This window comes from Castor canadensis, chromosome 13, assembly GCF_047511655.1.
Source record: "Castor canadensis chromosome 13, mCasCan1.hap1v2, whole genome shotgun sequence".
NCBI lineage: Eukaryota > Metazoa > Chordata > Mammalia > Rodentia > Castoridae > Castor > Castor canadensis.
Window position 1 is genome coordinate 103,027,853 of NC_133398.1, and position 26,108 is coordinate 103,053,960.

The following is a 26,108-nucleotide window of genomic DNA, read 5'->3' on the forward strand; positions in this document are numbered from 1 at the left end:
GATGGAAATTGAAAGAGCAAGAAAATCCTAATTTTGCTCTAATCTCAGCACATTTAGTATTACAAAAGGATGAACCATCGAACCAGGAGAAATCTTCTGCATTCTTGCAGGTTAAATTTAATATAGGTCGATGTTACTGTCACTTAAAACATGTCAGCACAAAGTTACCAGCCATAACTCTTTTTTGCTGATTCACCTGGTTTTGATCCATGCCTCTTTGACAAAGTCATCAATGTCAGAAAATAAATGTCACTTCCTTGTAACATTCATGTAAATATCACTCAGCCAAGAGGCCGTCGTAATCCAAGATTGCCAATGGCAGTTTTGCCATAGGATCCTATTAAATTAGAGTATACTAATCTGCTCTGCGTTGTGGTTGGGTATGGGGTATGGCGTTTTGTCTGCCTTCTAAATAAGGTTTTTAATTTAGTGTCTGGAAACTGAAAGAAATGCTGACGTGGTTCGTAGTGATGACAGTTGGCGAGGCCAACAGTCTAAAACAAAAGAATCTGGTGTCCTTTCAATGAAGTCATTTTAATTCATGAAATTTTCAGAAAATTCCAGTCTTCCCCATCTATTCCAGGAGCATACAGTAGGTGGCACCTAAACGCTCTCTGGAGGCGAGCAGGCGCCATTGAAGCAGAAGCACCACTGAGCAGTCCGAGATTGAGGAGGAGGAGAGGGAGGCAGGGAGGCCGGGAGGAGGAGGACGAGGACCGCGCAGGGCGGTGATCGGCGGGGCGGGCGGGGGCCAGCGCAGGTGCGGGGCGGCGCCGCGCGGCGCAGGGCGCGAGCAGCTGACAGCAGCGTCACGGCCGCGGGAGGAGCGTACAGCTCCCGCCTCGCCAGCAGCCGCAGCAGCACCGCAGCGCAGCGCACCGCTCCGCACCCCCGGCGCCGCCTGTCCTGCGCGAGCTGCGCCCGAAGACGCGCGGAGCAGAGCGGGGCTCTTCCCCAGGTAACCGGTCTCCCCGTTTGCGGTGGCTTCGCGGTCCGCGCCGCCGGGGCACGCGTTATTGTCTGGTCAGCCTTGGAAGGGCTCTTACCTCCCTGGAAGGACGAGACTGCCTTTTCCTTGTCTAAATTGTGTTATTAAAAAAAAAAATAGTTATGATCCTGCATCTTACACGTGATTAGGGATTCCTTCCCCCCCACAGGACTTAACCGTTTTGGGCAAATTCTATGGCTGCAGGTGTTTTTATAAACGCAGAAGTGGATTGAACGGATTTGCGGAGAAAACTCATCAAAAGATGTGGTTCCAAGTGAGGAACTGCAGAGCGCTTCAAGACGGCTGTGGGGCGCAGCACGCCGGGCTTCCTGCGCCGGCTGAGCCGGGCTAAGCGTTTTCTTTCTCCAAAGACTGTGCTCCATGCCGCCGTTTGCGGGTGTTGCTGTCCCTGCCCTGTGGGGAGCGCCTAGGATGGGCTGGGTACCGCATCCCGTGCTTAGTTGTGAGGACCTGGTTCCCAGCAGATGACAGTGACAGCTGACAGTTCCAGCCTCGCCTGGGAAGGGCGGCTGGCATCTCAGCCTTTGTCTTGGGGTGGGGGTGGGGGGGCAGAAAAAGCTCTTTCCCCCTTTCAAATTCCAATTTGGATCCAATGGCAGGGGTTGAGGGGATTCAGAGACCTAAAAACTAGAAGCTCTGCGAATCGCTTGTTCCTCCACCGACGGATGGGTTCCAATGTGCAATTCAGTGGTGGAATTCAGCTGCCTCTTGCTCTGCCATGCGGTGACACAGCTTGCCTGGCTGAGGAATTTGTTTTCCCATACTGGCCCTTGCTGTCTTTAAAATTGAACCCTGTGCGTGCATGCAGGTCTAGCATAGCAGAACTTCTCTGGTTTGACTTCAAATGAACTTTTAAAAAATACGATTTTAAGGGCTATTTTCTAGGTAACAATAAAAGCGTGGAGCGTTTTCCACCCCAAATCAGTCCAAATGTGCTTCTTTTCCAGTGCCATTTGGATTTGAGGAGGTGGAGTGGGAGGGAGAGAAAAGAGGAGCATAAAATTAGAATACATTTAACAAATTCTTAGCGGAATCATACTATTTTGGGGGGGTTGTTGCCTGAAATTGCAAATGGTCCCCTATTTTCTCCATGCTGTCTTGGCAGGAGGGCCCATGAGGCTGGCACAGGAAGACCCCCAGCTCTTCTTACAGGGATAGGAGCCACAGGCAAAGAGACTTCCATCTCATTTGACAGAGGACATTTGGTTGGTAGCAGGGCCAATGTTCTATGGTGGAAAGGGGAAGATTGCTGTCTATATGAGGCACAGAATTGCTGCTACTCCCTAGTTGTCCAGTGGATGGGAATTAGATGTGCATGGCTCAGGTAGAGTCCTCCAGAATCCTTCCTTAGCACTGCTTTAGAAGAGTTATTCCTAAGAAAAGACTCAGAAAAAAACACAGAATGTCAAGCTCTGGGATACTTTTCAGCAGCTGACCAGCAACAACCCATAGTGAAGCCAAGTAACTCCGGGGAGGGCAGAGAACCTCTGTCTCAATCAGCACATGTTGCCATTCCACACTCACACAGGGCTTCTTCCTCCACCAGAAATGTTGATTTCAGCAGTAAAATGATGCTTATAATACTGAACAGAAACCTTTGAAAAATAACGGGAGTTCTTTTGACAAAAAGAAGTTGTACTGATGATAATATATTGTTCGTTCTTCTAGTTTGGGGCCAAGGCTGATATGTTGGAAAGTAGCCTATTGATTTAGGCAAAAATATAATCATTTCTCCAAGAGGAATGCAGTATATTTTTGCACCAGAGAATTTCCTTGTGGCAAAGATGAGTATTCAGTTGTCTTGGGTGAGGAGGTTGCCTGCCAGTGGTGGTAAGAGAAAAAGTGGTTGGTGTTGACTTGCAACTTTCAATTCAGATAGCCACTGTTCCCTTTTCTGACTTACAAGGTGGCCTGGACTTCACTATTGTTCATATACTTATGTGGAGAAGTATTGACTGTGGGCAGATGTCTCTTTTAGGCTGAGCTGATTTCTCTGACATTAACTGGCTCTGATAATGATTTTTCCAGGAAAGCTGTTCTTCCAAAGGGAAGATGATGGTTTTCAGGTCAAAACTGGTGTCCTTTGAAAAGTTAAACTTATAAACACAGGCATACCTACATATTCAAACATGAACTTAAAATTATTTAATTGCTTTCATATAATGGGTCAGCTTTTGTTCTGTGGCATGCAAGCCTGTCTTCCTTGCCTAAGTAAGGAGTCTTCAAAGTGCTTGGATCAAGGGCTCTCTCTTTGCTATTGCCACTGGCAAATTCCAGAAAGGGACTCCTGGTAGCCTTCTCCTTAGTGCAGCACAGAGTTTTCCTGCGAACTATTACTGTCCAAGAAACAAAATGAGTGGGTCACATGCATCATTTAAGATGTGCTGTTACGTTTAGAAGCAGGTGAAAGTAATTGTAATATTTTCTTTAACTTGACATATCAAAAATAACCATTTACAGCTGTAATCAATACACAACACCAATAAGATATTCTCCTATTTGAAGTCTTTTGCCTACAGATCATCTCCATTTGAACTGGCCATGCTTCAAGCACTCAACAGCCCACGTGGCTGGTGGCTAGAGGTTGGCCAGCACAGCTATAGATCGTTAACCAACTGATGAAGCAATTTAGAAGCTCAAATCTTAGGTACCGTTGCCAATTTATCACCGCCAAAAATAAATATCCCAGTGGCATCAAACTGATATGAGACTTGTGCCTTTCCGGTCTTTGCTATTAACTAGTTGGACAAACTTGAGTCTCTTGCTTACTTTTTTATCAGGAAAACAAGTTCTGGATCAAATAGTTTCTGTGATCTGTGCAAAATACCCAGTGAAGAGACTTGTGGTTCCAATTTGCCTGCAGACTTGGGGGGGGGTCTCTTGTTGCAGATACAAAGGAAACAGGCCTACCTGGCCATTTGCACTTTGTAGTTAACCTCTATCCCAAGAGGCCCTGGGCTGGGTTTATTTCAGCCCTGGTCCTGACAGCATAAATCAGCAAGTGCTTTTCTCCTCCCAGTAAGCACCGTGCAGTTCTCATATTTAGCTTCCTTCCCAGTGGAAGTAATAGCAAACCCATTGAAAAATCACAAACAGCCAGTGGGCTTTTGTTTACTCTGCAGTTGAATAGGCCTTATTGATCTTTCAGCATCAGCCTTTACTGCTACAAGTATTTTTAATGTTTGCATCTATTTATTTTTATGCCATTAATAAAGATTGGGTGAAGTGTAATACTTTGTAGTTGACATGTGAATACTGCATTCTTGGAATGCAGACATGAGTGACCTTAATGAGAAGATGGCAGTTTCTACACCCAGTCCCTGGGTAGCATCTACAATCAATGAGTGGTGAGGGTGGTAGAGGGATCTATCCATTGCAGGGTCCTCTGTCTCAGAAACCACCACTGCAGATTAAGAGAGAGTAGCAGCTCTCTTTCTGTAAGTGGAATTTCAAGCATTTTTTTCTAAAGCTAATTAATGTCTGGAAAGTGATTATTTTTCTAAGGAAATATGAGAATGCTGAACTTTCCATTAGGGCTCCCCCAATACACACGCTCACTGTCTCCCTGTCTCACATACAAACACACCACAACACACCTTCCTTCTTTCACTTCTCCGGAAGGGCTCGGGTACTCATCAGAACTCAGACAAGGGAGCCCGTGGAAGGGCTTTCCTCCCTTTGTCTTCCTTAGAGTTCTGATTTTTTTTTTTTATCTGCTACCCTTTGTAACTTTTGAGTTTGGGCTTTATCTGTAGATGGTACTGAGCAGAGAACATGATCAGAATCTGGGTTTCTGCATTCAAGGCAAAGCCAGGTGGGATTCACTCTGCTGCCTATCACACTAAAATCCATTAAAATCCCTCATGAAATCTAGCGTCGTGTTGGATTTTTATAAACTTGGACTCATCTCTGCAACCTGACCAGCCTGCCGCCCACTACCTCAATTACACGCATAAGATGAACAGGTAATAGCATTGCTTCCTTGCCTATGAACTAGTCTGGAATAATTGCCTGAGATTAAAAGGACTGGCTAAGCATTTTGCATCTTTCTCTTTACCTTTGGCTTCTTCTGTCTTGGGACCTTTTGGTGTTTGGGTTCTTGAGTAAGACAGAATGGCGGTGACCAAAGGCTGGGGAACATGGAGGGCAGGAGTGATGGGAGAAGTCCATCAATGATACTTGGTGATAGACAGGAGCGAGAGGCTTTGGTGTGCTCTTGCATGCTCTGGGGACATTACTGTCATAGCTAAAAATAATGAACTGTACATTTCAGAAAGCTAGAAGAAGAGTAGTTTGGAAGTTTTCACCCTCCAAAAAATGATAAATGTTTGAGGAGAGACATGTTCAACCTGACTTAAACATTTTACAATGTATATTGTATTGAAACATTCTCACCCTATTAATGTGTATAGGTATGTTTGTGCATACATTAAAAGCAAGTTTAATTTTTAATTTACAAAAGAATGAGCACAAAATGTAACCCTGACACTCCCATTTTAGTGAGGTCTGTGTGAGTGTTTGCAGGTGAGGAGGGACTGGAACTATTTCGTGGTAGAAATGGCAGGCTAACCTAGATTTTGAAAAGAACCTAAACATCCCAGAATATCATGATAACCACATATGTAAACACATCTAGGAAAATTAACATGACAATCTCTTCTTCATTCTTCCATTCTTTTAAATGTTGGTTTAAATTCTTCTGTATACCTACACAGCAATTTCATGATGTAGAGATAAATCAGGTTGTTGGAGCAAATAACAAAGAATGAAAGGCCAGTGCCAGTTGCTACATCTGTAATCCTAGCCAGTCAGGAGGCAGAGATCAGGAGGATCACAGTTCAAAGCCAGCCAAGGCAAACAGTTTGAAAGACCCTATCTTGAAAAACCCATCACAAAAAAAAAAAGGGCTGGTGGAGTGATTCAAGCAGTAAGAGTGCCTGCCTTGCAAGCATAAGACCCTGAATTCGAGTTCAAGTCCAAGTGCTGCCAATATGGAAGAATTTTTAATGATCTCAGAGTAGGGAAGGATTTTCTAAACTGGGGTACTAAAAAGGGAAAATTTGTTAATTTGCATATGCAGAAATTTTAAATATCTGTCCAAGAAAATAAAGAACAACATCAAGGGATGGATATTTGCAACCTATTTTAGGTGAAGTCTGATTTCCTTCATACAGTGGTTTTTAAATTTTGTAGTTATCAGAATTACTTGATGGCCTTGCTGGTTTCAAAGCCCAGAGACTTGGGGGTGGAGGGTTGCTCAGTGGTAGGGTGCTTGCTTAGCATGCAGGAGGCTCTGGGATGAGTTACCAGCACTGCAAAAACAAACAAGCAATCTGAGACTTTGATTCAGCAGCAGCAGGACTGAGTCATTTGGTGGGGCCACAGCACTGGTCACAAGGGCCCAGGTGATGGTGACACTGCTGGACCTTGAGCAGTTTGAGACTCACGGTTTTAATGCAGTAAAGATAAATGTCACCCTTGATAGACAGCTAAGCAGAGGGCAAGAACACATGGGTTTCAAAGCTACACATTCTAGTTACTTTTAACACAGGAAAGGATGTTCAATGTCACCCAAATTAAGTAAGTGCAATCAAACCAGTGATGAGCAACAGATGCTTTGTTTCTTGAGCAGGATCAAAGAGTTGATGGGACACGGCAGTGGGCAGGGTGTGAGGAAAAGGCACTCTAGCCTTTGGAGGCACAAGTCGGGGGAGAAAGGGCAATCTATACCAAATTTAACCTGAATGTGCTCTTGGATCCAGCAAGTCCACCTGTGAGTGTCTTTTTTTCTACAGAAAGGCTAAAAAACATGATGAGGTATTTATGTAAAAGGCTGTTGATTGAGCAAAAGACATCCCTCACTGGAGTCCTATGCAGCTGATAAAAACACACATTATGGCTCTAAATAGACTCACATGGACAAGTCTATAGGAAATACCCGATTACTGCTCTGACTGCGTGACTATCCATTCATAGCTGTCTCTCTGTGTGTACCATTTTGTCAACACCTGGTCATAATGCCAGTCCTCACCAGTGACCACTCAACTTGCTACCCATGCGCTAAGTGTTTTACTTCCAGCTTTCCTTTTTCAATCCTATTTCTGCTGGAAACTATTTCTGGCAATTGAGGCAAAAACCATGCTGAGTAAGCTACCACTTTGAATTAATGTGAAGCCATTGGAAAACTATTAAATTTTGTTTATTTTTAAAAAAATGTTTGCACTTCCAAACACTAAGTAGTGTTGACTTTTGCATTGGTAACTTTTCTTACAGCGACATTCTGAGAATTCTCTCTCCTGAGATTTCCATCTCTGTCCTTTAGGACAATTCTATATTTTATTAAAACTGTTTCTTTATGGAACTACAAGCCGTATTTGAGGCAAAAACATCTTCCCCTGAAGCCCTGAGGCAGCCAAAGGGACCCAAACCTCTTAAGTATGGAACTTGTAATATTTAACTCTGTGTCTTTTTACTTCTACACCATATCCATACATGCCACACTCATGCCCTTACTTGTCTTCCTTAACTTCTCAGAAGGTTCCAGACACTCATCAGAACTCAAGCACAGGCACCCTTGGAGGGTGAAGCTGTCCTTCCTATGCCATCCTCTTGCTAAGAATACTGACACCATTTTACCATCTCGGGACTTTTTCCTGAGCTGTGCAGAGACCAGCACAATCAGGGCTCATGCTTCAACCTCAGCCTCTTGTTGTGTGTGCTTTACTGGTCACACTTACCAGGACATTTTTGCCCCTTGAGTCAGGACTATATTTCAAGAATGATTTCAGTCTCCTAGGATGTAAGTGGAACCCATGATTTCCTCAAACGTGTGGCATCTCGAACACTTGAGGTAGGTGTTGCATCATTCAGTTTCTGGTGTGGACCGTTTAAGAGGTGTTTCTAGCACGTTTGATGGAGTCAGAAAGCATACAGAGTCATCCATGACAGGCTGCCTATCGTCATTATTGCAGTTTTCAAATATGGCATTACTTGAAAGTTGTTCAGCATTATTATAGTCTGGAAAACTTCCTCAATATTTTGGAATCTGGAGCTCCTTTGCTTAGGTGTTGCTAATATGGATTGGGTAGTGTGACTTGCTGAATTTCCTGTTATTACAGTGCCTACATGGAATATTATGTTCTAGAATATTGTGCTGCAAATAACCTGCACAGTGTGTAACATTCCCGGCTTTCTAGTCTTAATCAAAACCTGTCTTGTGTTTCTGGTCCCTAGGGGGCTGTATGTATCTTCCTGCTCCTCTTCCCTGCATGTCTCCACTTGGTTAAACTTGAGTTGAATGAAGTGTAGCTGAACAAGTCATGATTTCTTCAGTTACCCAGAGTCTCGGTTTTCTCATTTATACAATGGGGCCACGGGTGTCTGGGCCAAGTGTGTAGAACAAACTTGTCCAGAGCTGCTGGTTCTTGCTGGAAGATAAGGATTCCTGGGTGGCTTTGCTGGTGGCTATCTATCTGATCAGCATTTTTGAGTCTTCTCTTTCTCCCTGTCTCAGATTTATTCTTCTCCTTTCTTACCTGGCAGGAAGCCATTGTCTAATGGCAATGCTTTGCTTCTGGGTGGAATTCTGGCTTTTAGCCACAGCCTTCTAACCTGCCCAACACCCATAATCTCAGACCAATTTTAATATATCGATTTCCTTCTTTACATTTTTCTTTCTCTTGGACTAACATGGACTCTATGTTTAATTCAGTTTTCTTCTTTCCCTAACACTCTTTTCCTCTGTTCTTTTTTAGGACCCTCCATACAAAGGGTCCTGATTCTGTAACTGAAGTCTGTAGTTTTGATAGGGAAGAATATGTCTCACTGGATATTTTTGCCTTTGGGGCCTTGAGCTATTCCCCAGTGCAAGGGTTCTAGGCATCTTGATCTTGACTGGAAGGCTGCTGAGGGCTCAGGTACCAATGGCTCCAAAATGTTGTTTATTAGTGCATTCCAGACATACTGGCACTAGTCTTATTCACAGCATATATTACTATCCTGCCCACTATTCTAGAGCAGACATAATAAATATTCATTGATGAATGAATGGCCTAGCAGTGCTGACCATCTGCCCTGGCCTGGTCTCATCCCATTCCTTTAGATTTCTTGGGTTATCTTCTTGACTCATGAAGGGCATTGGCCCCTGGTTCACTGTCTTCCTCCTGACCTCCAATGTCATTTAGGGTAACCCCACTCTTTTCCTTCATTCTCCTTAAGCTCCATGGTCACAGGCATAGACATCTTGTCAGGATTGGGAACTCCATCACTTCCATAGGGACCAATGACATCTTCCTGCCTCCAACCACAGCATCCTCCCCTCACAGCCTGCTTGTTCAGTGTCTCTTCTGCTGTCACCTGTTGATCCTGTTGGTGTCCTCAGTTATCTTCCCATTAAAATTTATATATGCCCAGGTCTCTGTATTTTGAAATGAGTTAAAAAATATCAAAATTGTGTATCATACAACTAGCCACAGATTCACAGCCTTTCTTTTGGTTCACTATCAAGTCTCAGGAAATATTTCAGAGCCAGCTGCCTCAATGTTTCAATTCTATATTCACTCCTTATTCTACTATATTCACTCAGTGTTTCAATTCTATACTCACTCCTTATTCTACTATATTCACTCAGTGTTTCAATTCTATACTCCTTATTCTACTATATTCACTCAGTGTTTCAATTCTATACTCACTCCTTATTCTACTATATTCACTCAGTGTTTCAATTCTATACTCACTCCTTATTCTACTATATTCACTCAGTGTTTCAATTCTATATTCACTCCTTATTCTACTATATTCACTCAGTGTTTCAATTCTGTACTCACTCCTTATTCTACTATATTCACTCAGTGTTTCAATTCTATATTCACTCCTTATTCTACTATATTCACTCAGTGTTTCAATTCTATATTCACTCCTTATTCTATATTCACTCAGTGTTTCAATTCTATATTCACTCCTTAGTCTACTATATTAACTCAGTGTTTCAATTCTATATTCACTCCTTAGTCTACTATATTCACTCAATGTTTCAATTCTATATTCACTCCTTAGTCTACTATATTCACTCAATGTTTCAATTCTATACTCACTCCTTAGTCTACTATATTCACTCAATGTTTCAATTCTATATTCACTCCTTAGTCTACTGTGAACCTGCTTCCACGCCTCTGTTGCTGTGAAGGCATCTCTTGGTGGGTTCGCCAGTAACTGATGCTATATCTATTACTGGCTTATGTGTTTACCGTACTATACTTGAAGTCATTGTTTTGGGGGGCACTCCTTCTACTTATTAAAAGAAAATTTTCTATAGAACAGTGTGCTCTGTTCCCCAGCAGACACCTCATACTTCCTGTGTTAACTACATCTCATGATGGCGTCCAGAGGCCACACCAAGTGATTGCTCTACGCAATCACTTGTTCATTAAACATACAAATGTTTGTTTAACATACTCTATGATACTTACACGATGAGATTGCCTAAGGATATATTTCTCAGAATATAGCCTACCATTGAGTGACACAGGACTGTATCTCACCCCATTTATCAAGATCTGTAAGTTGGAAATCTTAGTTTTCCTTGGTGGTGCTTTTTCTCTTGCTCTACCTCTAAACCATCCCCCTTCACCCATCTCTAGCTGCCTTTGATGTCATATTAACTGTTTTATGTCTTCCCTGCTATCATTTCAGTCTAAGCTTCCCCTGCTGTGGACCTGATTTGTCAGAGTCCCTCCAGGGGCTGCTCCTTGACCTTAGAAAAACCCACCTGATGTTGGCTGTGCTTCCTTTCCAGTCTTCTCTCGTGTTGCTTCCTCCTTGGTGATCATGGTGGTCACAGCCCCTCCCACCAGTATCTGGAAGCCTGCAAGCTGTCTCTCTGCACAGGGCACACAGTCTTGGTCTAGCTATGTTAATCCTTCACTAGAGAGCCATGGACAGGATAGCAGCAGTGGTTGCACTGCCCTGTTGAGGAAGTAATGACATGTTTGTGTTGCTTCCTCATGGTGACAGTCTAGCAGCCACATCTGAGGACTTACTCAGCCTACGTAATGACCACTGGTATAGGAAAGGTGACAGTCAAGCCAGAGCTCTCTGTCCCCCAAGCCTCCTGCCTGTTCATTAGGAGGAAAGTACAGATTTGTCCTCACATTGAAAAAAAAATTTTGCACACTTCCCAGGGGTGGGCAGTATTCACGCCTTGGGAGAAAGCAGTAGCAAATAGTGGAATGGATAAAAAAGCCCTTGTGCAGCTTTTACATAGTAGAAGTAAACACATTTTTGTAAAAGTAAATTGTGTAGTATCTCAGAAAAGGATATATGCTAGGGAGAAAATAAAGCAGGAGAAGACTGTAGATCACTGAAGTTACAATTAGTCTCCAAATTGAGAGTGAACATGGTCAGGGATGTTTTCATTGAGAAGGTAGGAATTTGAACACAGACTGTGGGAGGACAGGGACTGGGACCTGTGGATGTCTGAGGAAAGAGTAGTCCAGGTAGAGGGAGCAAGCAATGCAAAGGTCCTGCAGCAGGAGTGTGCCAGGAATCAGCAGAAGACAAATGTGGCAGGAGTAAAACACACTACAGGAAAAACAGTGGGAAATGGAGCACACATGTGTGGTGATGGGGGGAGAGGGGAAGCCCTTTAGCTCTTGCTTCCAGGAAGACAGTGAAGCTGATAGAGGGATTTGACAAATATTTTGGAGCCCAGGGGAAGAATTCACTAAAATGGCTCCAGGCTTAAAGCAAATCGACCGCCTGTCTGTGGGAGCCAGGTAAGACATGCAAATGCTTGGAGAGCCTGTAGGAACAGTGGATAGCAACTCAGGCTGGGTCTGAGGGTCTTTTGAAGTTGTCACTGACGGAGGTGGCCACCAAGTAGATGTGAGACCTGAGAGAATACAGAGTTCAAGAGGCTTCTGGGTACTTGGCCTGGCTAAGTAGAAGAAGGATGTCACCATGACTGAGGTGAAGAAACTATAGGGGAACAGAGTAGGGGTGATTTTGGGAACTCATCTTTGCACAGATCAGAGCTGGAAAGTCTCCACAGCAGCCAAGCAGAGAGATCAAGGAGGAAGAGGGTCTGTGACATTTAAGGGAGAGGTTCTGGCCATTGGTGTGGGGGTCACCATTGTTGGCCTCTGGTTGAAGTTTGATTATTGAACACAGAGGTTGCCACTGACTACCTGCTATAGTAGAAAAGAGATGGGTAACCAGGGTGGAGGTGTGAGTCTGTCTAGTTGTGAATGATGGCGTTGATTCACCTTTCTGCTACCACCAGGGTATAAGCCATTCTCAGCCTGTATGAGGATTATTGCTGGAGCTTTCAGACTGAGCTCTTATTTCCACTCCTACCCTTCCACCTGCAGGGTCTTCAACATGGTTGTTTTACAGCAGAGGTCTGACAGTTCTACACCCTGTCAAAACCCCCAATGGCTCCCCATCCTTCTCAGATAAAGGCTGACCCTTGCCTGTACTCACAAGGCTCTTTGGGACCCACCTGTCCCTGCCCCTCCTTGCACATGACTTTACTGCCCTCACCTGCTTGCCCATCACTGGAGAGCTTGTCACATGCCTTGAGCATGGAGGACATGTGTCTGTCTGCACCTGCTGCTCCTTTTGCCAGGTGAGCACCCTCTGTACCATGACTTTCACCCCCACCTCTCTCAAAACTTCACTCAAATATCAACTTTTCTAGGCGTCCTCCCCTGGCCTGTCACCACGTCAGATGTGCATGACATATTCTTGACATGTAATGGAAAGATACTGCATTTGTGTGTTTTAATCAAATGAGTCCAAATCCATGGGAATCTTGCATTTGGAGGACCTTTAAAATAATGAAAATTTTGATTTTCAAGTTTAAAATCATGAAGACAGGAGAGAGTTTTGTAAGTATAGATTTATGTTGTTTGGGATATAGCTATGTGTATTGATGTTCCTTGTCTGAAAGGGATTGACTCTAGGATGTTCCTATGATACCAAAATCTGAAGATTCTCAAATTCCTTATCTAAGATGGTGTCGTGCTTGTGTATAAGCCTATGCATATCCTCTCCTTTGATTTACACTATCTCTGGATCTCTTACAGTGCCTGTGCAATGTGAATGCTGTATCAAGTGTTGTGATGCTATGTTGCTTATGGAATAATGACAAGAAAAATAATGAAAGTCTGTATGTGTTCTGAATAGACGCAATTTTTTTTTCTGAAGATTTTTGATCCAAGATTGGTTGAATCCATGGACACTGAACCCATAGATCTGGAGGGCCACTGTAGCGATACAGGAAGACTGGTTTTCCAAAGCAGGCACTGTGCCTACCATGTTAGCTTACCGGGAGGATGCTTATTTTTAGAAAATGTCTGCTGCATAGCATACTACTAAAAGCCTCTTGTCAAAAAGAAAATGTTAACAAATGTAGAACAGTTGTTCTTTGTATAAAATAAAAGTGCATAACTTGACATTAGCTCTGTAACTCATTTCTTGGCTAAAAAGTAACTAGTGAACCATCCTGTGGTAGCAATTATTTTCATGGCTGCTGCCTCATCTCCATATACTGTATCAGAAAGGTTCTAGTAGACCTTAAATATCTTATTTTTATGTAATAATGTACTGATGAGTGAAATAAAATATGCCTGTTTCTCTTTCTGTCATGTTAACATAGACCGTTGCATAATCTTAAATTTTCAGTTGTTATCGCCATCCTATGAGTGGTTTCTCTTACACAGAGTTTCTTGAGGAACTTCAAATTTTTTATCTTGCTTCTTTAAAGAGTTTATTTATTTTCCCTACTTTTTTGGCTCACAAAAAATGTTATTTCCACAGCAAATAATCAATACTTATCAGTGTTTCTGATGTGTCCAGCATTGAGTTGGCGACATTGATGCACTGATGAATGACCCCATCAGTCCCTGCTTCCTGGCACTGATATTTGCATGAGTGAGTGAGAGAGAGAGAGACAGACAGACAGAATACATGTCTCAAGGTACTACATTAGTGAAAGAGCATCATTCCACCACATAGTATGTGAGTAGACTTATGTAAACATTGTGCCTTTGCCACACCGCTTAGCAACCCTCTCCTCTGTGCCACTTTTGCTACTGGTTTTCCACACTTTCAATAATTGTTTCTTATGTGTCTTCTTATCGGGTTTGTGTGTGTGTGTGTGTGTGTGTGTGTGTGTGTGGTACTGGGCTTGAACTCAGGGCTTACACTTTGAGCCACTCCACCAGCCCTTTTTTGCAATGGGATTTTTTGAGATAGAGTCTTATGAACTCTTTGCTCACGTTGACTTTGAACTGCGATCCTCTTGATCTCTGCCTCCCCTAGTAGCTAGGATTACAGGCGTGAGCTACTAGCACCTGGCCTGATCAGATTTTGAGAAAGGAATTTTAGTTTGTCATCATACATTCTGGTCTATTGTTTTATATATCTTACCACAACAGGAAAATAAATGCTTTTCCCCCAATGGTTTGTGGCTTTTGAACTTTTACTAATAATTAAAAAACCTCAGAAAAGGATTCTGAAAATTTTCAAAATATCAAATTGAGCTAGATTTTGTGACATATGGGGTTGAGTATTGTGTTAATAAGCTTTATTGAAAGTATACAGTTCCCCTTCCATGCTCTTGGAGAGTGCATTTCAACAGATATATATGATATGAAACGGGGAGGTGACTGTATTCTTCAGTAACCACACTTAAGAAAGTAAAAATACACAGGCGACATTCATTTAAGTCATATATTTACACACATATGTATGAGATATTATTATTTCAACCTTTAATCAGTACCAGAATTATGAAAAAGAGTTTTAGCATTCTTTTCTTTAATGAAAAGTTTTCAAGCTGGGTGCCAGTGGCTCATGTCTGTAATCCTAGCTACTCAGGAGGCAGAGATCAGGAGGATCACGGTTTGAAGCTAGCCCAGGTAAATAGTTTGTGAGACCCTATCTCGAAAAACCCTTCACAAAAAAGGGGTGGTGGAGTGGCTCAAGATGTAGGCCCTGAGTTCAAGTCCCAGTACCACAAAAAAAAAAGTTTTCAAAATCTGCTGGATACTGGTGGCTCACACCTGTAATCCTAGCTACTTGGGAGGCTGAGATCAGGAGGATCACAGTTTGAATTCAGCCTGGGTGAATAGTTGGTGAGACACCCCCCCCCCCAATCTCCAAAATAATCAGAGCAAAATGGACTGGAGGTGTGGCTCAAGTGGTAGAGTCTTTGTAAGCCCAAAGCCCTGAATTCAAGTCCCAGTCCCACAAAATAAAAAATAAAGTCTAGCACAGCCCAGTCACATTCCCAGGAGCTAATGGCCCATGTGTGGCACAGCACAGGGCTGGAGGTGCAGTTTTAAATGCTTGGCTCATATTGATAGCTTTGCACCGTCATTAATACAGCATAAAATCAGGGCCAGGTTACACGTGTGCATTTTAATTAATTGGTCTTCTCAAGGTACTAGATTTTGGGGTCCTTGTCAGATCAGATTAGATCTTTATTGTTTTTATTGTGTAATATGACAAAAGAGGACTGTCTGCTTGTCTAATATAGCTACTTATGCTCACAGCATGAGTGATGCTTTTTGTTAGTTCTCGGGTTTGAACTCAGGCCCTTGCACTTGCTAGGTAGGCGATTTATTTGGCTAACAGTAGACATGACCTAACTGAGTATGTATGCATATCACTGTGCTCCAGCATGCTGACAGTGAGTGAAGCCCCTGGATGCTCACAGGAGGTTGTCAAGCCATTGTGCCCAACACCGAACACTTCCTGTTTCCTCAGGTGTCTCAATTGTTTGGTATTTGTTTCCTTGCTGGGGTTTTCATGGTGGCCAGGACAACCACATTGCTTATTATTCATATATTTTCCTTTTCATTTCCCTTACCTGCACTGAAAAGAAACACAGCAGAAACTGGCCCAGATGCAGTCAGCGTCCAGCCGGTATTAAAGTGGCTGTTAGACCATCCTTCTTGCCCTCAAATGAAATTGTTTCAAACGTCAGCGAATAATGAGCTGTGGTCTTATTTGCCTCTTGGAAATGAAACTCCCCGTTCCTGGATGTGCCCTGCTCCTCTGTACTTATCCCATTCTTGCAGGCATCTGCAGATTGTGACAGCACCTGAGGCTCTCCTGGCTTGTCTATCCTCCTGTGCCAGGGTGGTTGTCTCTACAACTCCATAAAGTAAGATTCATTAAGAGGATTCTGCTTTCTGGAGAAAGACAAGCATTAAACGTTTAGCTCTTTTTTCATCAAATATTTCTATCAAATCTTTCATGTTTTAGGTTCAGCTAAGAGAACACATGAGATAAACCTTATTTAAACTGAGATTTAAAATATATATAAAGAATAGTCTTCATCAAAGACGTATATCTTACCTAGTGAACTTATACTTTGTTGAAAGTTGTTTAATTTCTCTATGAGACAGCCCTGCTCATCTTGTAATATTAGCAATAGTCACTATTTTTTATTTAAATGGTTCATTTACTTTATATTATTAATAGTTCACGAAGGGCTGTTAAATGTGAGGTTTGTGGAATTTAAGGTTAACAATGGTTCAATGCTGTAATGAAGAGGGAGCTGGGGTGAGAACTGTCAGTGATAATCTACATGTATGTCAGGAAGCACAGGAGTCTTGGAGCTCAGAACATCCACGACATTTCCAGTGGTACAGCACACAGAATCATTGGGCAGTCCAAATGTTCATTCTTAAAGAGCTGAATTCTTCAGTCCTTTAGCTTTTCCTCTACTGTCAACTGTAGTCATCCTTAATATCCACAGGGTCCCAGGAGTCCTTCCCTTCCCCCCAGGATCCCAAAACCCAAGAAAGCTCAAGTTCTTCATATAAAATCATGTAGTATTTGCATAGAACCTAGAGTGCAAGCCATCTCTAGACGACTTATGATACAACTTAAATGCCACCTAAACACTTGTTATATTGTATTGTTCAGGGAATAGCGACAAGAAAAAAATGTACATGTTCAGTATTGACAAAAGTATTTTTCCTACTATTCTGATGTTTGGTTGAATTTGTTGATGTGAAAGCCTTGGATATTGAGGACCAACTATTTGGTTTTTAAGTAGGCTTAATTCTGGGTATAATATAGATAAAGACTGTAGGTTTGTTATATCTGAGATGATCCTTCTATTTTAGTCACATGGACCTAAAATTCTTCTAAAGGTTACTTAAATGGGAACTGTCTGTGACTCAGGAAATCAAAACTAACTCTCTACCCCCCCACCCCAGGATCTAGGCCTTATGGGACTAGGCTAGCTCTTACCCACTTTTCAACACTAAGGTGTGATTTGCACACTATGGACACACATGTTCATATGTTCATACCATGTACTTTGTAGTGGGCTGTGTGCTCCCTTTTGGTGTTCCTTCCCTTCACTTGCCTATGCCTGAGCGTATTAGAAACTGCAGAAATAGTTTAGACCAAGTGAGTTGGAGAAAAGGAAAATGAAATCATCCATCAGCCTTCCTAGCCTTGTAGGGGCCAAGGTGCCCAAGGGCAGACCTGTACACCTCACAAAGGCCCATCCCAGCCCACTCTCCAGTCAGTGCGATACACTTTCTCAGTCAGATGGAAAACCAGAGACAAGCAGACACGTGACAGGACGGGACCAAGATGCACAAACAGAACCAGAGATGTCCCAGATAAGCAAGGAGACCAGCAGCAGATTTCAGTGGCTTTCTCTGAAACTCAGAATGGTCCTACATTCTTAAGATAGGAAAGTGCATCTGTGAAAAAGGAAAAGGTGGAGTACAAGAAAGGTCATGAAAATATGAGGGAAAAAATTCTAGAGGAATCAAGAATAGTAGCCTGGTGTAGTGGCTCTCACACCTCTAATCCTAGCTATTCAGGAGGCATAGATCAGGAGGATCACGGTTCAAAGCTAGCCCAGGAAAATAGTTCACGAGACTATCTCAAAAAGCCTATCACAAAAAAGGGCTGGTGGAGTGGCTCAGGGTGTAGGCTCTGAGTTCAAGTCCCAATACTGTAAAAAAGGAGAATAGTTATAATCAACTCACCATCTACCAGAAGCTCTAGAAAGAAAGAGAAGACACAGGGGTTGGGATGATGTAATTAAAAAAATTTAGAAGAAATTTTTGCCAAGCCACAGAAGCAGTTTTTTATCCCATGTCTCCTCAAACCCCAGAAAAACAAAATTAAAAAGAATTTCTAGAAATATCCTGGATAAATGCCATAACTCCAGGGTTAGAAAGGAAACCCTGACCCTTTCAAAGAAAATGAGAACAACTGTAATTTCCTATGATGGAAAAAGAATCACAGTGGCTTTAAATTTCACTAAACAACCCTGAATGCTAAAGTTAAAGATAAAATAATCCCTAAATAAAATCGCTAGAATTTGAACTGAGTTTGGCCATATGCAAGCAAGTGAAAGGGCCTGAACTCAGAAATCTTAATGCCATTTTATTACCATAAGGAGATTCTCCTGAGACTACTTTATAAAGAAAAGAGGTTCATTTTGTCTCAGGGCTCCTAAGGTGTATAGTTGAGGGGTTGCATCTGGTAATAACCATCTTGCTGGTAGAGTTCTCAGCTGGGAAAAAGTATCCATGTTGAGAGATGGGGAGTGAGCACTGGTATCCCCTGGTCTCTCTCCCTCTTCTTGTTGGGCTATGATTTCAGTGTCCCTCTTCTTGTAGTGCCACCAGTATTCAGTCGTGATGCCCTTATCTAATGTTAATCAATTTCTAAAGCTCCTTCTGTAAACACCACAGTCAGATTAAATTTCAACTCTCCTAATTCCTCACCATAATGATGACATTTTGACACACCAAGCCTTGAGGGACACTGAAATCATAGCCACCAGCAATGTTGATACCTAAATATGCAATGGATTCAAGCCAGTGAAGAAATAGAAATTTAAAATAATGACTGCAGGTTACTGAGGGGAAAAAAAAATCCAGAAAAGATATCCAAGTGTTGATTTCATAACATTATTCTTCAGTTTACAAAGTGTGATGACACATGGTGACCTTCCCTCCCCCACCTTGGGTGGGAGGGACCATCCTACTCTCCACTTCTGTATGAAGTCTTCTCAAAATCTTATCAAAAGATATTGATAGGGGTTAAGAAAGGACCTGCAGGCATAGCACAGACACCGATTTTAAATTTCAGATGCACAGGACTTAAATACTGGTATATACTTTAAAATATAGCATTACTCACAAAATTCAGCTGATGGACTTCTACAGCTTTGGGTGTATACTCCAGAATTCATGTGTTGGAAATTTAACCCCCAGTTCAAAAGTAGGTTAATGGTGTTTGGAGGTGAGCCCTTTGGGGGTAGTTAGGATTAGATGAGGTCACAAGGATGGGACCCCTAAGATAGCATTAGCGGTTTCATAAGAAGGGAAAGAGACCACAGTTAGCACACTTGCTCTGTGTTGCTACATGACGCCCTGTGCCACTGTGGGACTCTGCAGAGTCCCCACCAGCATGAAAGCCCTTACAGATGCAGACCTTGGGCCTCCAGGACTGTGAGCTGAATAAAGTTTCCTTCTTTGTGAATAATTTGGTCTGTGGGATTCAGTTACAGCGCCAGAAAATGGACTAAGACCTGCAGAAATGTAATTGTGCTAATTTCCTAGCTAGATATGTTCAAAGTGTATAAAATGATTATTATTCCAGTCATGAGTGCAGATTTTAAAAGAGTTAACACCAGAAAATAAGGACTGTGCTTTCATTCTTTTGAGAAGTGGTTATTTCTGAGAGGAGATGTTTGAGCCACTGAAAGGGGTTGGGGTGAACAAAAGAGGATTTTATATCCTCCATGTATATCATCTGTATCTATCCTATCAGGAGATATATATATATATGCATATATATATAAATTTATATTTATATATTTAAGTATATTGCATTTTGTCACTTTTGTCTATTTTAAAGTTTACTTTTATAAATGGTTGTAAAAACTTAGTCAAGCTTTCTCTTGCTTTTTTGGCAAGCTCAGTGGTTTGGGTAGCTGTAGGCAGCTTTAATCTGAGTGTTCTCTCTCTCTCTCTCTCTCTCTCTCTCTCTCTCTCTCTCTCTCTCTCCTCTGTCTCTCACTTTCTCTCCCCGCTCTGTCTCTCTCTTTCTCATCTTTGAAGATAGCCTTCTCTCTCTCTCTCCCTCTCTCTCTCCCCCCTCCCTGTGTGTCTCTCTCTTTCTCTCTCTCCTCATGTCTTTGCAGACAGGCCTGTTGTGAGCATCCTACATCCCAGTGACTCTGCATCCTTCCAGATGTGCTCCGTCAGTTATCCCACACCACATCTGTGCACAGGTTCTTTCCCACTTGTCTGATCCTCACCTGGCCCTGTAACAGCTGTCCTTCACCTTTTCCTTAGCTTCTGAATTTTTGTAAAGAGAAATTTACACTTGTTGTCTAGTTTGTAGCCATCTCTTCAATTTTCAACCACTCTCAAACCCTCCTAAACATGGCTGCTTCTCCCTTCATTCTCCCTGACCTATCACTTAGTTGAAACGTCTTTCATTTACCTCCTGCTTCCCCAAGTCAAAGTCTGGCTTTCAGTCTCTTTCATATTTCATCTCTCAACACTGGTATTTCTCCAACTGGGGTACCCTGAGAAGGAATCCTGTTGGTTTGCCCAGCTTTCTAAATGGGGAGTTCATTTCTATGATAATTTTAAATGAACAAAATCATTCAGAAAATCCTAGATAAGTACCTTATATAATGGCCCAGCGTTAACATCTGCTTAACTGTCACCCACATCAAGACAGTCGATGTTTCTAGCACCAGCAAGCAACTGTCAGGTTCAATCGGGTTGTTGCGTGCAGTATTCTGCACATTGCTTTTGTGTTCAATGTGTTAGCTGTCACGATATGGATATGAGGGAGTTTCCTTCACGTTCTATTGGGAATATTTGGGGTATTTCCATTATTTGGCTATTAGGAATAAAATGGAGCCTGTTAACATTAATGTGCTATTTTTCACACAGACTTTATGACCTGTTCCTTTGTATTTGGGAGCTGTTTTCAGAGTCAGTGGACACTGGATTACCTGTAGATTATTGCGTTTCCCAATGATTTTTAAAATATAACTTTATGGAGATATAATTTACCCAATCATAATGTCCAGTTTAATTGACTTAGAAATTAATACAAAACACAGGACTGCAAAATAGGTACAGTGTGTGTAGGGTTTAGGGGAGGGTGAATGAAGGAGATGAAGGTGAGGGTATATAGTTGATGGATTTCATATACTTATATGAAATATAACAAAGAAACCTCTTGCAACTGCTTTAAGTGGGGGGGTGAGGGGATGGAGTGAAGGAGATGGTGGGGGTAATATAACCAGTGTATATAAACCTATTTGGAATTGTCACAATGAATATATCCTAATAAAATTTTTAAAATATCCAGTTTAGCATATTCACAGGATTGTGCAGCCATTACCAGTGAGCATTAGAACATTTTTATTGCTGCAAATGAAGCTCTGTATCTTCTGTCAATCACTTCCCACTCCTTCAGTGCCTCACCACCTCATTCTTAGGCAACCGCACATGTACTTTCTGCCTCTGTGCCAGTCAGCTTTCGGTCACTATAACAAACAACTGAGGAACCAACTTTTGAAAGTAAAAGACTCATAAATTTTAGAAGTTTCATAAGCCTTGGTGGTACAGTAGAGTGGGAGTGTGTGATGGAATAAAGCTGCTCACCTCATGGCCAGGAAGCAAAAGAGAGAAAGGAAGAGACCATGGACCATGGTCTGCAATCCCCTTTGAGAGTACAGCTTCAGTGGCCCCCAAACCGCCCACGTGAGCCCATCTCTTAAAGGTTCCCCAACTTCCCAATAGTGCATCATAGGTTGGGGACCAAGCTTTCAACACAAGGACCTTTGGAGGACACCAAGAACCAAACTAGAGCATCCTATAAATATGCAATTCTGTAGGTTCCGTGTAAATGGAGTGAAGCAATATGTGTTGTCTTTTCTTACTGGTTTCTTCCACTTAGCATCGTTTTCAAGGTTCCCCCATGCTGTATACACATCAACACTTCTTCCTTTGTGCTACTGATAACACCTCATGGTTAGGAAATGCCACATTTACACCCCCATTAGTTGTTGGATATTTGGTTTGTTTTCATCTGGCTAATATGAATAATATTTCTGTGAACATTCATGTGCACATTTTGTGTGGCTATATGTTTTGGGGATTACTGAGTTGTATGTAATTCTATTTTTAATATTTTGAAGAATGGGTAGAATATTTTTCAAACAAGCATGACCATTTTACATCCTGACTAGCAAAGGACAGGTGTTCTAATTCCTCCACATCTTCACTGACATTTATAATTCTTTTCTTTTTTTGTCATTTATGACCATTCACGTGGGTCTGAAGTGGTATTTTGATATGGTTTTGATTTGCATTTCCCTAATGTCTAGTGATGTTGACTATGTTGTTACATACCATTTGTATATCTTCTTTGGAGAAACGTCTATTCAAGTCTTTACTTATTTATTAATTAGGTTGCTTTGTTGAATTATAGAAGTACTTTTTGCTGAAATTAATCCCTTGTCAGATTTATAATTTAAAAATATCTTCTCCCATTCTGTGGATCATTTTTTAATAGTGTTCTTTAATTTTTAAAAAATGTTTGCTAGTACTGGGATTTGAACTCAGAACCTCATACCTGCAAGGCAGGTGCTCTACCAGTCAAGCCATGCTGAAGCCCTTTTTTGCTTTAGTTGTTTTCCAGGCAGGGTCTCCCATTTTTTGCCTGGGATCATCCTCAGACTACAATTCTCCTACCTATGCCTCCCATGCGGCTGGGATGATAGGTGAATACTTACTTTGTCTGGCTTATGTAAAGATGGGGGTCTCACCAACTTTTTCCCAGGCTGGCCTCCCTATCTCTGTCTTCTAAGTAGCTGAGATTATAGGTGTGAGCCACTGTGTCCAACCAAGTGTCTTTTAATTTTGATGAAACTTAATTCATCTAGTATTAGTCTTATTTCTTGTACATATGGTATCACTTTGAAGTGGATTTTTTGAAAAATCCATCATCTAACCCCAGATCATAAAGATTTATTCCCGTGTTTACTTCTGAGAGTTCGATAGTTTTAGTTTTGCATTTAAATCTTTGATTCATTTTATGTTAATTATTATATGATATGAGAAAGGGGTCTAACATCATTCTTTTGCAAGTGGATATTCAATTAATTCAACATCATTGGTTGAAAAGAGTATTCTTTCTCCTTGAATCTTCTTGGGACTGTTGTGAAAATCAATTGACCATACAGGTGACAGTTTGTTTCTGGGCTGAATTATATTCTGTGTGTTTATATGTCTACCCTATGCTAGAAGACTTTGGGTAAGTTCAAAGTATATTTCAAGTATAGTATATATGTATTTCAAGAAGAAATTTTACACAATGTAGATATATACATAATATATTATGAGAATTTCTTCTTGAGTCAGCTTGGGTAATTTGTATTTATTTCATCTGCTTAAGCTATCTGAATTGTTGGCATATAGAGATCTAGGAGTTTTTATATCCCCTGTAATCCTTTATTTCTGTAAGGTCAGTGGTAATAGCTCCTGTTTCATTCCTGATTTTAGTAATTTCAGTCTTCTCACCTTTTTGCTTAATCAATCTAGTTAGTTAAAGATTTACTAATTTTGTTGATACTTGGTTTTATTGATTTTCTCTACTGTTTCTTTATTCTTCATTTTATTAATTTCTATTATAAATATTCAACTCTTTCTCTTATCTGCCTTTCTTGATTAATGGTACCATACTCACTTGCTTCCTCATTGCCAGATCACACCAACCTCCTGACGTACCTGAATGTTAGCTGTGTTTCTTGCATTGTTCCCATCCCTAAGTTCCTTCTTCTGTCTGACTTGCATTTCATCACTGGGCCCCCCTGGCAAATCCCAGCCCTAAGTCAGACGTTTCCTTGGCTCCAGGCAGAATTAGATGCCACACTGGGTTCTTTCACCTTTGTTTATAACTTTACCATAGCATCTGCCCCATGGGCTGTAATGTACTTATTCAGTGCTTTTCTGCCCTCTCTAAAGTATCTTACAAATGCTTGTGAAATAAATGAATGGTTGTGAGATGGAAGAATATCATTTACAGCTTGAGTAAGAACTGTTAGAGTCAAGGATCCAATGGAGTATCACCGGCCTGACTCCTGCTCACGTTCCCTGCCCCCTTTCCTATGCCTCTTCCTTAGGGGACTTGCTCCTGACAGCCCAGGTTTGATGATGCTCCTTCAGACCTCTCTTTTTCAGTGCCTGCTGAGATATAATTTATTAAATATTTCTGAAATTATCTTTTCAATTTCTGTCTGTTCAACTTGATTCTGAGTTCCATGAGAAGAGAGACACTGCCTTAGGTCCTGGCTCTGCATGGTTGTCTCCTGGGCTCTTGCCCAGAGCCTGGTCTTTAGCCAAAGCTCAATAAATATTTCTTTAGACAAATGAATAGCAGTAGACACAAATACTTTCCTTTTTTTATTTTCTATATTTTAGTGGCTAGGTAAAATATGGAGGCACCTTAACACAACTAACCATGTATTCTGCACCCAGCTAAAGTGCATATGCTGAGGGCCAAGAGCTCTCCTGGCAATATTGGAATTCAGAACTTGTTAAGACATTTTCTTTTTTATCTGGATTCTTACACCCAAGCCTGGAGCTAAATAACCACAAGCCTAGGCAAGACGGTGAGAAAACATCACTCCAAGCAGTGAGGGCAACTTCTCTCTGAGAAGATTTGAGAGAACCTTCAAATCAGATTCTATACATCATTGATTTTTTATATAAAAAAATCTAAATTGTAGGATAATTTGTCTCAGTGCTGCACAATTAAGATTGATCTTAATTATCTCATGAGCATTTAATAGACTTAATCAAACTCCTACAGATTCTGTCTTGCAGTCTTTTGCTGTTAACGAACTTCATACATCTTTTTATTTCCTCTTTTAGCATTGATGCTTCTTCAGTTTCTCGGTAGGATTGAGATTCCAAAGTCCACAAAAGAACAGCTGAGTATTTAATGAAGCCGATTCATAGACCGACATGCATGATGGAATCATGAGGTAGAGGCTGCTCTCTTGGACTTTGATTTCTGTCTGCCAGGAGATACATTCATTGCACAAACCCATTTCCTTCCATTGTCAATTATGTTGAATATTTTTTACTGTACTCTGAAAATGACTTTGCTCAGCAATGCTTGCTGTTGTTCCACAGTTACTCTAAGAACAAAAAGTTAAAAGTTAGTGCAATGCTTGCTTGCAAATAACAAGGATGGATTCCATGTGTCATGTTAACATGTTACTTATCTACTTCAGTGACAAAGGGTGGATGTTGTTTAATTCTCTCTGGGTGTATGTCCTTCCTTGCCAAAGAAGATATGGGATGAAAGATATTCACTAGTTTATAGATGAAGAAAGCACCTTTGCAAATCCCTTAAGCTAGGAGTGATATTTGCAATGAAGGAAAATTCCATTCTACTCAGTTTTAATGATCATTTATAAGTAGCTTACACAACTATACTGGTAATATTCAATGCCTTATGATTCTTATGATAGAATCATTTTAGATTGGATGAATAAACAGCTCTCCAAGCTTCTTGGTTAATTTTTCAACTCTTTCTACTTAATTGAGGCAATCTATACTATGGCTTGAGTAATGCCCAAGACACTGGGACCAGTCCTTTGTGCAGGACTCCCTGTTGAGAGGACTATGGTGTTTGTGGTGCTTTGTTTTGTATCTCATGCCCCTGCACGGCTGTGTGACATCAGGATATAAATTCCCAATTGATCCCTTGTTTCCAGTTTTATCATTACATAACAACGACAACAATGATACCGATTTCTGTAAGATGCTAAGGAGTTCATGAATTAATATCAACACCAAATAAATAGTAAGAGCTTCCTCTTTCTTTGTTTCTTCCTCCCAGTATTTGAAAAGAAAAAAACCCACCACATTGTTATAAGCTGTATATTGGGTATGCAGAATTTCAGGTAAAACAGTAAAGTGGATGTTGTGATTGTGTGTACAGGGGTGAGTTCCCCCCTCCAGTCTGTCTTTCTTTTTACCTCTCTTGAACTGAGTCTACATCTTTTCCTTGG

General features: G+C 41.4%; 1 protein-coding gene across 2 annotated transcripts in view; it reads left to right on the top strand.

Annotated features, from left to right (window-relative positions):
• The first annotated feature begins 807 nt into the window (after positions 1-807).
• Positions 808-26,108, top strand: part of Diras2 (DIRAS family GTPase 2) — a 29,299-nt gene continuing 3,998 nt past the window's right edge. Inside the window, exon 1 of one of the 2 annotated variants that reach the window (XM_074052374.1) lies at positions 808-958. The gene's annotated coding sequence lies outside the window, so the exon portion shown is untranslated. Of the gene's footprint in view, positions 959-24,951; positions 25,074-26,108 lie in introns of those variants that run through there. The other variant, XM_074052375.1, reaches the window with a different exon arrangement.